A 16,236-nucleotide genomic window follows, 5' to 3' on the forward strand; every position below is an offset into this window, starting at 1 on the left:
CAATGACTTTGTCCCACCTATGAGATGTGGACTCGAGTCATGTGACTTGGACTCGAGTCAGACTCGAGTCATGAATTTGATGACTTGCGACTCGACTTGGACTTGCATAACAATGACTTTGTCCCACCTATGAGATGTGGACTCGAGTCATGTGACTTGGACTCGAGTCAGACTCGAGTCATGAATTTGATGACTTGCGACTCGACTTGGACTTGCATAACAATGACTTTGTCCCACCTATGAGATGTGGACTCGAGTCATGTGACTTGGACTCGAGTCAGACTCGAGTCATGAATTTGATGACTTGCGACTCGACTTGGACTTGCATAACAATGACTTTGTCCCACCTATGAGATGTGGACTCGAGTCATGTGACTTGGACTCGAGTCAGACTCGAGTCATGAATTTGATGACTTGCGACTCGACTTGGACTTGCATAACAATGACTTTGTCCCACCTATGAGATGTGGACTCGAGTCATGTGACTTGGACTCGAGTCAGACTCGAGTCATGAATTTGATGACTTGCGACTCGACTTGGACTTGCATAACAATGACTTTGTCCCACCTATGAGATGTGGACTCGAGTCATGTGACTTGGACTCGAGTCAGACTCGAGTCATGAATTTGATGACTTGCGACTCGACTTGGACTTGCATAACAATGACTTTGTCCCACCTATGAGATGTGGACTCGAGTCATGTGACTTGGACTCGAGTCAGACTCGAGTCATGAATTTGATGACTTGCGACTCGACTTGGACTTGCATAACAATGACTTTGTCCCACCTATGAGATGTGGACTCGAGTCATGTGACTTGGACTCGAGTCAGACTCGAGTCATGAATTTGATGACTTGCGACTCGACTTGGACTTGCATAACAATGACTTTGTCCCACCTATGAGATGTGGACTCGAGTCATGTGACTTGGACTCGAGTCAGACTCGAGTCATGAATTTGATGACTTGCGACTCGACTTGGACTTGCATAACAATGACTTTGTCCCACCTATGAGATGTGGACTCGAGTCATGTGACTTGGACTCGAGTCAGACTCGAGTCATGAATTTGATGACTTGCGACTCGACTTGGACTTGCATAACAATGACTTTGTCTCACCTATGAGATGTGGACTCGAGTCATGTGACTTGGACTCGAGTCAGACTCGAGTCATGAATTTGATGACTTGCGACTCGACTTGGACTTGCATAACAATGACTTTGTCCCACCTATGAGATGTGGACTCGAGTCATGTGACTTGGACTCGAGTCAGACTCGAGTCATGAATTTGATGACTTGCGACTCGACTTGGACTTGCATAACAATGACTTTGTCCCACCTATGAGATGTGGACTCGAGTCATGTGACTTGGACTCGAGTCAGACTCGAGTCATGAATTTGATGACTTGCGACTCGACTTGGACTTGCATAACAATGACTTTGTCCCACCTATGAGATGTGGACTCGAGTCATGTGACTTGGACTCGAGTCAGACTCGAGTCATGAATTTGATGACTTGCGACTCGACTTGGACTTGCATAACAATGACTTTGTCCCACCTATGAGATGTGGACTCGAGTCATGTGACTTGGACTCGAGTCAGACTCGAGTCATGAATTTGATGACTTGCGACTCGACTTGGACTTGCATAACAATGACTTTGTCCCACCTATGAGATGTGGACTCGAGTCATGTGACTTGGACTCGAGTCAGACTCGAGTCATGAATTTGATGACTTGCGACTCGACTTGGACTTGCATAACAATGACTTTGTCTCACCTCTGGTGTTTGTACATGTAATGAGAAAACAAGAAAGTTCTGGATGAGGCTTTGACTGGGGACGTTATGGGCACCACGAGATTCTGGGGAAGACGGCGAATTACGTTTCACCACGAATGGGACGAGAATCTGATGATGATGAAGATGACGATGCCCACAGTTGTTGAGTTAAAGATCGCGGAGAGAGATGAGTGGAAGGAATGTCATGGTGGAAACACGTCTTTGAGAAAGGACGCGACTCACACAGAGAGAGAGGGAGAGATACTAGCATTGCCCATAGACTAACATTGCCCATAGACTAACATTGCCCATAGACTAACATTGCCCATAGACTAACATTGCCCATTGACTAACGTTGCCCATAGACTAGCATTGCCCATAGACTAACATTGCCCATAGACTAACATTGCCCATATACTAACATTGCTCATAGACTAAGATTGCCCATAGACTAACATTGCCCATAGACTAATATTGCCCATAGACTAACATTGCCCATAGACTAACATTGTCCGTAGACTAACACTGCCCGTAGACTAATATCGCCCATAGACTAACATTGCCCATAGACTAACATTGCCCATAGACTAACATTGCCCATAGACTAACATTGCCCATTGACTAACATTGCCCATAGACTAACATTGCCCGTAGACTAACATTGCCCATAGGCTAACATTGCCCATAGACTAACATTGCTCATAGACTAACATTGCCCATAGACTAACATTGCCCATATACTAACATTGCTCATAGACTTACATTGCATAAAGACTAACATCGCCCATAGACTAACATTGCCCATAGACTGACATTGCCCATCGACCAACATTGTAAACTCCAAATATACAGCAAGCGTCAGGGTCGGTATCGAACCCACGACCTCCTGCATACCAGGCGAGGGAGTTAACATCTCCTAGCCACTGCAGTTGATGGTTCCACCAGCAGTGTCTTCAAGACGGAGAAATGTCAAAGCTTGGAGGAGGTTCTGCGATGATGTTTCGGTATCGAATGAGGAGGTGTGTGCTCTGAACGTCCACGTTTGTCCCACTCTTTTCAACAGTAGCAGCAGCAGCAGCAGCGTTCTTTTGCATCTTGACGACATTTTGTCCTGGGATGGTGACAGCAGCAGCAGTAGCAGCAGCAGCAGCAGCGTTCTCCTGCATCTTGACGACATTTTGTCCTGGGATGGTGACAGCAGCAGCAGTAGCAGCAGCAGCATCAGCGCGACCCCAGAGGGGAGATCGAGACTCGGGGTGGGGGCGAAGTCCTTCGGCAGGCTCGAACCTGCTCGGCTGCCCAGATTTGGCGCGTCGGGGAAGCTTTGATTCGGTGCACGGTGAGTTCACCATCGCGGGGATTTCGAACGTGACGTATTGAGTTCGGCCACGGAATGTCGGTGATGTTCTCGTCACAGATTTTCTTTCTCCCCCCCCACGCCCGATTCGCACGGTTTGCTACGTACGGTGCGAAAGAAGTTCAACGTCCGTCCGTTTTTGTCGCAAGCGCTCGCATCATGGATGATAATTCCAGCTATTGTGTGTGAGTGTTAGAGAGAGAGAGAGAGACAGCGGGAGATGGGCATTCGCCTGGCGAAACAAATAAATACACCCTCCTTCCCGTGATATCTGTCCCTCCACAGAAAACAAACATAGAGTGTTCTTTGTTTGTTATTGTTGCACACATCCCGTCAGCCACACGGCTCCCTTCTTGAAGGTGAGGGGGTCGGCTGGGGGAGGGAGTGCATCTTGTATTCAGCAGTTTCGCTTCCGACAAGATCACGTTTTTAATCGCTTGGGTTGCATTGTTTGTTTCAGATTTTATCGCTAGGGGGTGCCATAGACTTTCGAATGAACCATAATAATTTGTAACAACTGCCCCTGTGCTGTCGAGCAGCACTGCCCATTATCATCATCATCGTACAGACCAGGTGTTGGAAACCAAAACAACAACAAGTGCCATTTTTTTTCTAATTCGTTATAAACACTTCTCCCCACCCACTCCCCCCAATATTTCAAGACCCACAATGCACCGTGGTGAACACAAGCCGGTGGATGCTTAATAAACAGCGTGTCACAAAGCGGCGGTCCTTGATGAGCCGCATGCCAGAGGACACAACCGGGTACCCGATACCCGTACCCTACCCGATACCCGGCTACCCGTACCCGGCCGGGTACGGGTACCCGTTTGCGACCCTGGTGCGGCCGGGTACGGGTACGGGTAGACCGTGAGTCACTGGTGAGTCACCGTTTGTCACTCATTTCCCAACGTCTTGTCTCTTCTCACAATTCAAGTTCCTAGAATCAACCCACCCGCGCCTGCAACATGGCTTCATCCCAGAGGTCGCAATCAGGTACCCGATACCCGTACCCTACCCGTACCCGTTGGCGACCCTGGTGCGGCCGGGTACGGGTAAGGAATAAAAACCCGTTTGCGACCTCTGCCGCATTCTGCTCCAGAGCCGCGGGTTTGTCGACCCTTGGCAGAGACTTTCACTGCGAGACCCACGTGGCAAATCTCACCACGGCCTCTGCTTTTACCTTTCCCCTCGCGTGCAAGGACGATGTCTGTGCGGCGTGGATACCGTGCAGGCGTTGTGTGCGCACTTCCAAGTCCTTCTGCTCAAAGGGAGCACTGTGTATGCCCTGGCGCTCATCGCGTGGCTATGCAGGCCCTGCTGCGTGAGAGATGGACATTCCACATTCCTATGGCGCGGGCGAGTCTGTCCCAAGCGGTACATCCACTGTTGTAGTTTTCACCAAGTGGTTATGTGGTTTTATCGACCCCGCGGGGATCACCTGGTGAGTCGATCCCCTCTGCCCCCCCCCCTTCCGATTGCGAGTCACTCTCTCCCACTGAGCCACCTTGCTTGTTATATATTTATATATGCGTTTATTAATATATAAAACACTTAATAATAACTTACGGCCTGCCGTCAACCCAAAGATGTCATAAATATGTATAACACACCTCTAAAATTTCGTGTCCGCCATGGAGGTATGGTTGACCATACTTCACCACTCTGGTCAGCGTGGGTTGATGAAGGAAGGGAGCTAAGGGTTAGCGCCCAGGACAGGTTCAGATTTGACCCGCCACTGATGTGCGCAGTGACCTGGAAATCAAATTAGGTATTCCGTTTGAAATTGTCATCGGTCAAACACCGCAACAATACAGCTCGCTCTTTAAAAACTAAAACGTAACTCTGAGTAAAGCTTTCCTGGAAAATAGTTTTTTTCATTATTGACATTATCGCTCGCTTTCTGACACAGTGGTTTGCGGTTCAATTCCCGTGGCTAACCTTGGCTAATGCTGCGGTGTAAGAGCAAAACACACCCCCAGAATGCAATGTGCCAGTAACATTCAAACAGTTGCTTTCAATTTTAATGAGCTGATTTAGTTCGTAATACTTTGTGATTTTTTGCGTGGGCCTGTTTCTTGCTATCATTCTGGAACTATGCATATGCCAAATTAAAGACTGGTCATCAAATAAAAGTTATATAATTCTCACCAAGTTACCATGGTGTGAACAAGTGCAGTCTCCATCTCTCTTTTGGCCTCTTTATGGATGTGCTGTGAAAAAAGGCCAGTGCCCAAAACATTATTTTCTTTGAGGGCCACACATACACAGAGTGTTAAGGACGAATTCGAGTGTTTTTTTGTTGTTGTTGTTGTTACATTTTCAGGAATTAACGACAACCGTCCAACGTCTCCAGCAAGAGGGTCGGTGGATCACATTCGCAGCATCACCTCAATCGCCTCCTTCAAGAGAAACTTAAAAACTCACCTCTACAATCATGCTTTCGAGCGACTCTGAGCTTGGCTCCGCGCCTCTGAGTTGCGACCATTACGTCTGCAAATTTGTGCGCGTTATAAATTGAACCATTATTATTATCACTGCGCAAATATTGCGAAACACAATTTTCCATGAGCGTGGAGGAAGACACGGCGTTGCTCCACATCGCAGGCATGCGTTGTTTTTCCGGGTGCTCCGGTTTTCTCCCACATGTATAACCCCCAATTAATTGGCCGATGACATCTTAATATATAGAGGACCGTAGAGCTTGGGGGAGGGCGAGGGGGGGGGGAGTTGTTGGTCGCGTGCCACCTTCTCAACCGTGTGCCTGCTGCCTCGTCCCCGCTCGTCTGTGGGGGGATAGAGCGTTGTCCCCTCGCACGCGTGAGTTTGGTCTGAGTACCCGTTCCGGGTTTGCTTCCACACGTGTGTGACGCCTTTATATATACAGGACCGCAGAGCTTGGGGGAGGGCGGGTGAAATTGTTGGTCGCGTGCCACCCTCTCAACCGTGTGCCTGCTGCCTCGTCCTTGCTCGTCTGTGGGGGGATAGAGTGTTGTCCCCTCGCACGCGTGGATTTTGTCCGGGAACTCCCCTCCTCCTCCTCTTCCCGGGGTTTGATCCCAAACGTATATAATAACCACTTGCTAATTGTCTGAAAACATCTTGATAGATCGAGAACCGCAGAGCCCATCCACGCCGCGGGCTCTTGCAGCGTCTGGCAGCCTTCACCGCTCGTCTGTGGTTCCTCCCTCCTCCTCCTCTGTCCTCTTGGCGCCTCTCAATTGTTCTCTCTTTCTCCGATCTGCTCGTGAGCGAGCGAATGAACACCGTGCGGTGATGGTGGAGACGCGTTTTAAAGTTTGAGATCAGAGTTCACCGGGCGTGCCCGCCGTTTTTTTTAATTAACATCTCTTCTTTTTGTTTCAAGCTTCGGCCCAAAAAAACAACAACCTCGTACAGGAGTTGAGACCCCCGAACGCGGCCGGCAATTTGCGTTTCCGTGATACCAAAGCCACGCCAAGGCTCTCTCACTTTCTCTCTCGCTCTCTCTCTCTCTCTTCTTCGAACGCTGGGGAGCCGGACAAGCCCCTCTCTGTACCAGCGTGGACTGCACCCTCGTGTTTACCTTCTGAAGCGCTCGCTCGTCACCGTGGCGTGCGCGATGACCACCACCACCACCACCACCACCACGTGACTTTTCTTTCGTGTTGTGCGCGGTGCATTTAGCGCCACAGCGCGTGGATTTGTAGCGTTTATTTGTTTGCTGGTGACTTTGTGTATTTCGTATCGGAATCGCCTCCAGTGCTGTTGCTGCTGGCGGCAATAAAAGTTGTTTAAAAGTCAAAAGCCTCTCTCTCTCTTGCAACGCGCACTCGCGATCTTCAGGTGGACGTTAGCCGGTTGCTTGTACCCTGCGCCATGCGTCTCCATCCACGCATCAACGATGCGATATTTTAAATTCTCATTTCGTCTCACCGTCTCTCTGGATCCTCCTCGACGGCGGTTGGACATAACCCGAAGCGTGTCCGTCGTGAACTAAAATAGCCACGCAGACAGCGTCCCCAACACCTTGCACGCATGAGAGGATGCTTGTATGTTGCACGTTGAACTTCTTTCGCACCGTACGTAGCCAACGGTGCAAATAGGAGGTGCGAGGGAAGGACAACAAACTCAACACAAAAAGTAGTTCTAAAGGAATTCGTTTTCAATCTACATTTAAAAGTGCACAGCGGCTTCCTAATATGGGAAGGAAGAGCGTTCCAGACGGCCTCAAAAGCGCAACCGAAAGCACTCAATGCTGTGACTTGTTTTTTTGTATGGATGCCCATGCGTATAGCGCCGTGTTGTGTTGCATTATTGGATAGTAATCGTATAACGATACTTTCATTTTGTATAGCGTCATTCATGCCAACAGCATCTTACAACGCTGCACATTAATGACATATAGGGACCAAATCCCATATACGTGATTGTCTACACACGACGCGAAAGAAGTCCAACACACACACACACAGCAAACGGACAACCCTGCTACGATCAAGCAAAAACACTCATTAATAAATGGCACGGAGAAAAACACAAACAACAAATCGGAATGAATATGAATTATAACGATATAACAATAGTATATGGGCGCCACGGAAGCGAGATGTTAACTACCTCGCCGGGTATAGTATACAGGAGGTCGTGGGGTTCGCTCCTGACGCCTGCATATTTGGAGTTTGCAGTGTCTCTCTCTCTCTCTCGCGCCGTGGTCGCGCGGATTTTTCTCCGGGTTCTCCGGTTTTTCCCTCCGCATTTCGAATCAACATCAAGCGTTGAGTGTTTTTGGCTGCTAAACATTTGCACGTGATGATGATGAGCCCACTTCGTTGAGCTATCATGTGTGATAGCCAAGTCACTTCTGACAAAGAGCTACGTAACTCAGCGGTCATTCCCTGATAAAGTATTGTTTTCTTTTCGATTTAAAGCTTTCGTGACTGCAGGGATTCATCTTCTTGGTTCTTTCGGTAAAGTCACGTAGAAGGAAAATAATAAAATAGTAAAAATAAAACATAATGAAATAATTTTAAAGCTTTCATGACTGCAGGGATTCATCTTCTTGGTTCTTTCGGTAAAGTCACGTAGAAGGGAAATAATAAAATAATAAAAATAAAACATAATGAAATAATTTTAAAGCTTTCGTGACTGCAGGGATTCATCTTCTTGTTTGTTTCGGTAAAGTCACGTAGAATGGAAGTAATAAAATAGTAAAAATAAAACATAATGAAATAATTTTAAAGCTTTCGTGACTGCAGGGATTCATCTTCTTGGTTCTTTCGGTAAAGTCACGTAGAAGGGAAGTAATAAAATAATACATATAAAACATTCTAAAATAATTCTCAAAGCTTTCGTGACTGCAGGGATTCATCTTCTTGGTTCTTTCGGTAAAGTCACGTAGAATGGAAGTAATAAAATAATAAAAATAAAATATAATAAAATAAAAGATTTCGTGACTGCAGGGATTCATCTTCTTGGTTCTTTCGGTAAAGTCACGTAGAAGGAAAATAATAAAACAATAAAAATAAAACAGAATAAAATAATTCTCACGACGTTTCGGCCACAACGCAAGCAGCCGTCTTCAGGTAGAGAACAGGTCTGAATGAATTCAGACTCTGCCTTCTCGACAGACCTGTTCTTCACCTGAAGACGGCTGCTTGCGTTGTGGCCGAAACGTCGTGAGAATTATTTAATTCTGTTTTATTTTTATTGTTTTATTATTTTCCTTCTACGTGACTTTACCGAAAGAATCAAGAAGATGAATCCCTGCAGTCACGAAATCTTTTATTTTATTATATTTTATTTTTTATTATTTTATTACTTCCATTCTACGTGACTTTACCGAAATAACCAAGAAGATGAATCCCTGCAGTCACGAAAGCTTTAAATCGAAACCCCCCCATGATATTGGCGTAGAAAGCCAATAGGCTGTTGGACAAAAAAAAAGTACATTATGTTTGTGTTAAAATACTCATTAGTGCAGTGGTTCTTAACCTGTGGTGCCAGATGCCGTTTCTGGGGGTGCGAGACTAGGCCAGTGATACAACTGCTTTGTTTCATCATGAACATGTTACACGATTGAGAACCAATGGGGTACAAGGCTGCAGTAAATGTCAAGGACCACTGCGTTAATGGGAGATGACCAAACGGCATGAAATAGGACCCCAGAACTTGGGCAACTGTTGTCGTCACTTCCGGCGGTGCATCGCCGCTTACCTGTCGCCTTTCCCTCGCGCGAGGACTTTCACGCGGCGTCACAACCCCCGCAGCAGCGACTGGACATTGCAGTTCGCGAGATGTAACGACGTCGCATGAAAGTATACATTAATCAAATGTCTATTATTCGAATTTCAATCGTGTTTTTGTTGTTGTTGTTGGTAACGAACGGAGAGCTCAATTGCACCAAAGACAACTATCCCTCGTGTAGCCTTACTAGGCTGTTGGGGCAAGTGCTGTTAGCGAGCACCTATGAAGGCCGGCGCGGCACACGAGGGGGTGGGTGGCCAGCACCAACGCCCAACCGCCTTTGTCTCCCCAGTGGCGATCTTTACACACCTAACAAGGTACTCATTTTGAGGCTAAGTCCACCTGGGGGATGCCCAGTGTTCAAATAATGTTCACTGGTGTTGGCCGTGAGCAGGACTCGAACTCGGGTGCCCGGGTTCGGAGCGCAGCGCGCTAACCACTACACTACCGCTGCCCACACGCAGTACGCACACACACACGCGCGGTACACACACGCGCGGCAAACGCACAGCACACACACGCATAGCACACACACACACACGTGCAATGCTGACTATGCGTGTAGAGAAGCTGGGCGATCGTGGTGCGGGGGGCGTGGTGGGAGTAATGGGGGGGGGGGGGCTAAACGATGAGCACGGTGCGTTGGTTATAATCCATGAGGAGGGGGGGTGGGAGAGGGGGCAGGGGGGGGTAGAAAACAAAGCCGAATTTCAGGATCCGCTTCTGGGATGGGCGGATTACTGTGAGCGCGACGATGGGGAATTAATGGACGCTGTCCCTGGTTCTGATTGTCGCTGGCGGCCTGACGCTCACGCGCGCGCGTGCGTGAGCGTGCACGCGCGCGCGCGCGAGTGGCTCTGGCTAATGGCTTAATCTGTGCATTAGCAAACGGAGCGCAAATATATATTTATATCTATGTGTGTGTGTGTATATAAAATCACGATCGTCTCCTGTGTGCGTTCGCGCGCTCTGTCTCTCTCTCTCTCTCGCCCGCTCGCTCGCTCGCTTTCCCTCGGCTCGATTCGATTTCTCCTAAATGTGTCCGTAAATAGGTTGGACGGCAACGTGAGTTGGAATGAGCCACGCGTCCGCGTGTGTGGGTGTCAGGGGAGCGGTGGGTGTAGCGGTTAGCGCACTGCGCTAGGAACCCGCTGACCCCCCGAGATCGATTTCCGCTCGCGACGAATATCGGTGGTGAATATTTGAAGCAGTCCTGGGGCCCTCCCCTAGGTCGATTCAGCTTTAAATGAGTAACTGATGCAGTGTCTACAAACATCTGCACTTGGGAGACAAAGGCGGCCGGGCGTGGCTCTGGCTTTCATAGTTTTTCGTTAACAGCACTTGCCCCAAATGTCTGCTAAGGCTATACGGGGGGGGGGGGAACTTTGTCTTTGTGGGAGGAGTTGTGGTGCAATGGTTAGATACCCGAGTTCGATTCCTGGCCATGGATAACATCAGTCGTGGGTCTCAACTAGGTTGACTCGGCCTTAAATGACCGCGGTGTGTGAAAATCTGTACCACGCCGCCACTCCCCACCATGGGATACCCCGGCCTAACAGCACTTGCCATAGCACTCTGTGAAGGCTATACGGTTGGATAATCTCTATCTTTGTATATGTGTGTGCGTGCATCTTGTGATTTTCACCGTTAATGAATGAATGCGTATGCAAAAAAATACTTTTAAACAAAAGCTTCCAATATAAAATCACGAAAGGACACAACGACCTCACCCTTTCAGAAACAAGTAAATTAATAATAATCATCGACTGGATTTAAAACACACACGCGCACACGTATGAATATAAATCTCCATTTGCCAATGTTCACAATGCATCAAGTGCCATTTAGCTAATTGGGCAGAAAGGCTCCCAGCAGACTGGTTTGGCCAGCTTGTTATTTCATAATTTTTTTTTCTTCCGGTTAAACGAAGGGTGGGATTTTTTTCTAGGGTGTACTTTCGACTGAGCCTCACTCATCCACCCCCCTCCCACCCCCCTCGGGTCCCCCCTGAATCAGGCGAGCATGCGCATGTGTTACCCCCCCACCACCACAACCCCCCACCCCCCCGTGTGCTTAAACTCGCATTAATAAAATATCCCTGAAAGTGTTTCCCAGAAATGAGCGTTACACGTGTTCGCCCGCGACGACTCGTCTTGGGTGGAGAGATCCCCATCACTTTCATTTTGTTTTAAATCATCATCAGCAGCATCACCATCGGTCGTCGTCAATCGACTGACGGTTTTAGCGATCGCAATAATTACAATGGACTTATCCATTAAATCCACACGCATTTTTTGGGGTCATGTTTTTTTTATTTAGGAAGGGGGTCCTTCCACTACGTTTGGGTCTTTCACGTGTCAATATTGTTTTGCGGAAAATTTAATTCCGATCAGGTGTAGGCAAACCGAAGAGAAAATCCAGCAAACACGCTATCCCCGTACAGATAGAAACAGATGGCGATGAGTCCCCACACTCGCCGTACCGCCTTCTGCTGGCGAGCCCCAGTGTATGGCAACCCACGGAAAGGGAGTTTCTTTTTTTTCTCTCTTTCCCACAACTCTTGTGTGATTCACCAACCCTAGCTCGCTGCCTCCCACAGTGCTGGATTGCAGGCCACGTGGGGCGTGTGGCCTCGACCGCACGAATAAAAGTTTAGGATTTTTCACAGAAATCGAACGTCAAATGTCAAACAAAACCAACACCGCAGCTGCACTAATCCTACCGCCACAACTATCACCACCGCAACTACCATCGTTATTTCCAACCCACCAACAGCTGACATTTGTTACACAAGTGGCGGTGATGTCACCACAGAACTTGTGCCAGGCTAGGTGAAACTTTGAAGTACCACCAACAACTATTTATCCATCAATATCACCACCACCACTACCACCTTTTTTCCCCATCAAAACACCACTAAATTTTGCTTCACCACTGCCACCAGAAAGTTTTTATGCATCTGTATCAACATCACCACAAATAAACTCGCCACCACCATTATCATACCCATCACCATCATTTTCACCACCACCACCACCACCATAATATTAATCACCACCCTCATTCTCACCACCATCACCGTAATGTTTTACCACCAACCAACATCACTATTCTCAGTTTAACACGTAGGCTTAACACCATTCTCGCCACTATTGTCATTCTGTCCATCATCACCACCACCACCACCACGACCACCACCACGACCACCACCACCACCACCACGACCACCACCACCACGACCACCACCACCACCATCACCACGACCACCACCACGACCACCACCACGACCACCCCCTCGCACGCCATCGCGACCGTGCGGGTGGAGGCAGCGGGCCCTCTTCCCATGGTTGCCGCCTGGGACCACGAGGTCACTGCGTCGCAAGATTCCCAACAGATGTGCGACACGGACTGGCGATTGCTTCTCAATTGTTAGCGGCGGCGCTGGGAGGAGAGGGAGCGAGCGTGCGGGGGGCGTGCAGGAATTAAGGATTGGTGGTGTGTGTGGTGGGGGGTGAGCGGTAGAGATGAAGGGGGTGCAGGGTGGGAGCAGGGAAAAGGCGGCCTAGTGGAGGTATTTTGTCGAGTTTTTGTTTTGTTCTTGTGAGTCGGAGGGGTGGGGTTGAGGGGCGGCAGTTTTTGAGCTGTGAACGAGCCCGGGATTTGCACAAAGTGTGGGGTTGACGTGATCTGTACCCCATTGCCACCGATATCTCTCCAACCCACCCACCCACCCCACCCACCCCATCCCACCCACCCACCCCACATCACCCACCCCTCCCCACCGCACCTACCCACCAAGCATTAATCCTCCGATGTGGTTTGTGGATTGTTTAGGAATTTCCCACATTTTCCCAGTATTGTTTGTGAACGTCGTTTGAGTGGGACTTCTTTTTTTGTTTCTCCATACGCAAATTAAATAACGAAACGCAATGCCGACCGCCAAGTAAGCCGACCAGGTTTCAAACGCCTGCTTAGCTTACTTGGCAGAGCTCTTGTTGGTGCCCGCGTGCGCGCGGGAGCGGCAGTTGTCGTGGTTCAAGCACCGCGCTACAAACCCGAGTTCGATTCCCGCTCGCGACACGTACCAGCGGCGAATGGTAGAATCGGTGGTGGCAATCGCCTAGGTAGCCTCGGCTTGAATTGAACACCGTTGTAGAGTGTGTTAGCGTCGCCAGTGGGAATACAAAGGTGCCAGTGCTGGTCACACCACTGGCACCACCGCACGCATGACAAATACTCCCCCCCCTCGTGTCGCCTTAACAGACTGTTGGGGAGGTGGGTGGCCAGCATCACGACAGGCCGCCTTTGTCTCACGAGTGGCGATGTTTACCCACAGCACCAGGTACTTATTTGAGGCTGAGTCGACCTAGGGGAGGGCCAGCACCGGTTCAGATAATCGTCACCGGTGTTGGCCGTGAGCGGGAATCGAACTCGGGATGGTAGTGCAGCGCCCTAACCGCTACGCTACCGTTCCCCACACACACATAGACGCACACACACACACGAAGACATATACACATACAAAGACACACACACACGCACATGCGCACACAGAGAAGAGGGCACAATCATGACCCCGTAGGCTAGGAAACCTGCAGGACTGTTGCCCTCTGCAAAAAAAAGAGGATCTAGCCAATCCCCTGCTGCCATTGCTTGCCTTGCTTATAAACAAGACAAAAAATGTCCCTTTTGTTGAGTGAGATTTTTTTTCTTCTCCCAGCTCCTTTTCACTCTCTTCTCCGCGTTCTCCCGCCCGATCTCCCCATCCAACCCTCCCCGCTCGCTCTCCCGCCCGCCCGCCCGCCTGCCCGCTCGCTCGCGTCTCGTTTTTATTGTATTTGTAATGCGAGGCGAGCGAGGGCCCGGCTCACGCTGCTTGAGATGAATGCGGCGAGAGAGCGCCGTGAATTGTTCTAAGGAACGATCGTTTCCATGGAGGCGACGATGAGAAACTACTGGGGTCCCTCTCGGCGTAACGACTATTTAATTTGTGTTATTTTTTTTGTACTTTTGCGAAAAGTTTTTTTTTTTTAGAACAAAAATCTTAAGGAAGAACACATTCGCACAACTTCACCGTTTTGTAATTATTTTAGAAACAGAATCATTAATTGGAATATATATATAAAAAAAAATCAGTATGGCTAGTGTTTTCGTTTTGAGATTAAAATTATATTTCCTTGGTTCTTTCGGTAAAGTCACGTAGAATGGGAAAAATAAGTAAATAAATAAATAAACCACATATTAAATTATTGTCACGACGTTTCGGCCACAATGGAAGCAGCCGTCCTCAGGTGAAGAACAGGTCTGTCGAGAAGACAGCGTCTGAAACTTGCGTTGTGGCCGAAACGTCGTGAGAATTATTTTATTATGTTTTATTTTTTTTATTTTATTATTTCCCTTCTACGTGACTTTACCGAAAGAACCAAGAAGATGATATTGTCCTCAGTTCACTTGGGTTGCATCTCCACAATCGCACTGCTGTGGGCTGGTGTCGTCTTTTACCTTTACGTTCACGATGGAGATGCCTGCTGCTGTTGATGTTCTGATGCGGATGATGCCTCTGCCACCGGTGTCTTTGAGGAGGAGGAACGTCAAAGCGAGGAGGCGTGCCGTGATGTTTGGGTCTCCAATGAGGTGTTTATTCTGGACGCCGGCGTTGTTCCACCGCGCAAGGAGCATATGCCGGTCCGCATTGTAGCCCTCGTGTGTCTCGGAGTTTGAGAAACGTCTGTTGTGAGTCTAGATTTGAAGCTTTCGTGACTGCAAGGATTCATACTCTGAGTTCTTTCGGTAAAGTCACGTAGGTAAAAAATGAAATTAAAATTAATAAAAAAAAATCACGACGTTTCAATTTGGCTGTGACGGTCCCACCTGATGACGGAGACTTGTGTTGCCTCCGAAACGTCGTGATTTTTATTTTTTATTTTAATGATATTAATTTTAATTTCATTTTTTACCTACGTGACTTTACCGAAAGAACTAAGAGTCTGTTGTGATATCACCAACCTCGGAGGCCAGGGCCAGGGTTGGTGGGTCACGGACGCGAGCCACTGCCTCTTTATTTTGCATCCTCGGAATTATGCAATGTTGCACCTCGCTTGTGCGACTCATTCACGTCATCAATTAATTAGTGTGTGTGTGGGGGGGGGGGCGTCGGGGGTGAGGGGCGAAGAATTGGATTAGAGTATTTATATGATTTTGCTGCCAGTTTCCAAATTATAAGCCACTTTGTTGAGCTATCATTTGTGGTCAGGGCACTTATGCAAAATAAGTTAATCGCTAAGTGGGCTTTACCTGGTAAGATACAAATAATTGTTTCGTTGTATTTGTATATTTTGTAAGTGATTTGTTTACCTTTCCTCGGCTTCCTACTCCTGTGGTGATTTTTTTTGCACCGTTTGTTGCGGTGAACCCCATTCCCCTACTGAACGCCTGTGTACAAAGAGCTTCATAGCTCATCGGATTCCTCCTGCATTATAAATACGGATTCTGGAACGAAGAGAGCGCGCGACACCGTGACGTCACCCCCCCCAGCCCCCCCCCCCGTTATCCTTTTTTGGAGTGGCAGCAGCGTAGGCGAGATAAATCAATGGCTAAATCTTGTTAGGATGAGACGCGAAACAAGCCTCCTTAACGCGGCGAATCAAAAAGAGGGCGCACAGAATGCGAGGGCAGGCGAGGGAGAAATATTGACAGTGAAATGAAGTTGAGAGCTAAGGAACGAGCCGGGGTTCTGTGTCCCCCTCCCTCCCTCCCCTCCATCCCTCCCTCCCTCCCTCGCTTGCTCTCCCCCCTCCCCTTCCCACCCCGCCCCTCCCCTCCCCTCCCTCCCTCCCTCCCATCCTTCCCTCCCTCGCTCGCTCGCTCTCCCCCCCTC

The sequence above is a fragment of the Lampetra fluviatilis genome, chromosome 42, assembly GCF_964198595.1.
Source record: "Lampetra fluviatilis chromosome 42, kcLamFluv1.1, whole genome shotgun sequence".
NCBI classification, from domain to species: Eukaryota; Metazoa; Chordata; class Hyperoartia; order Petromyzontiformes; family Petromyzontidae; genus Lampetra; species Lampetra fluviatilis.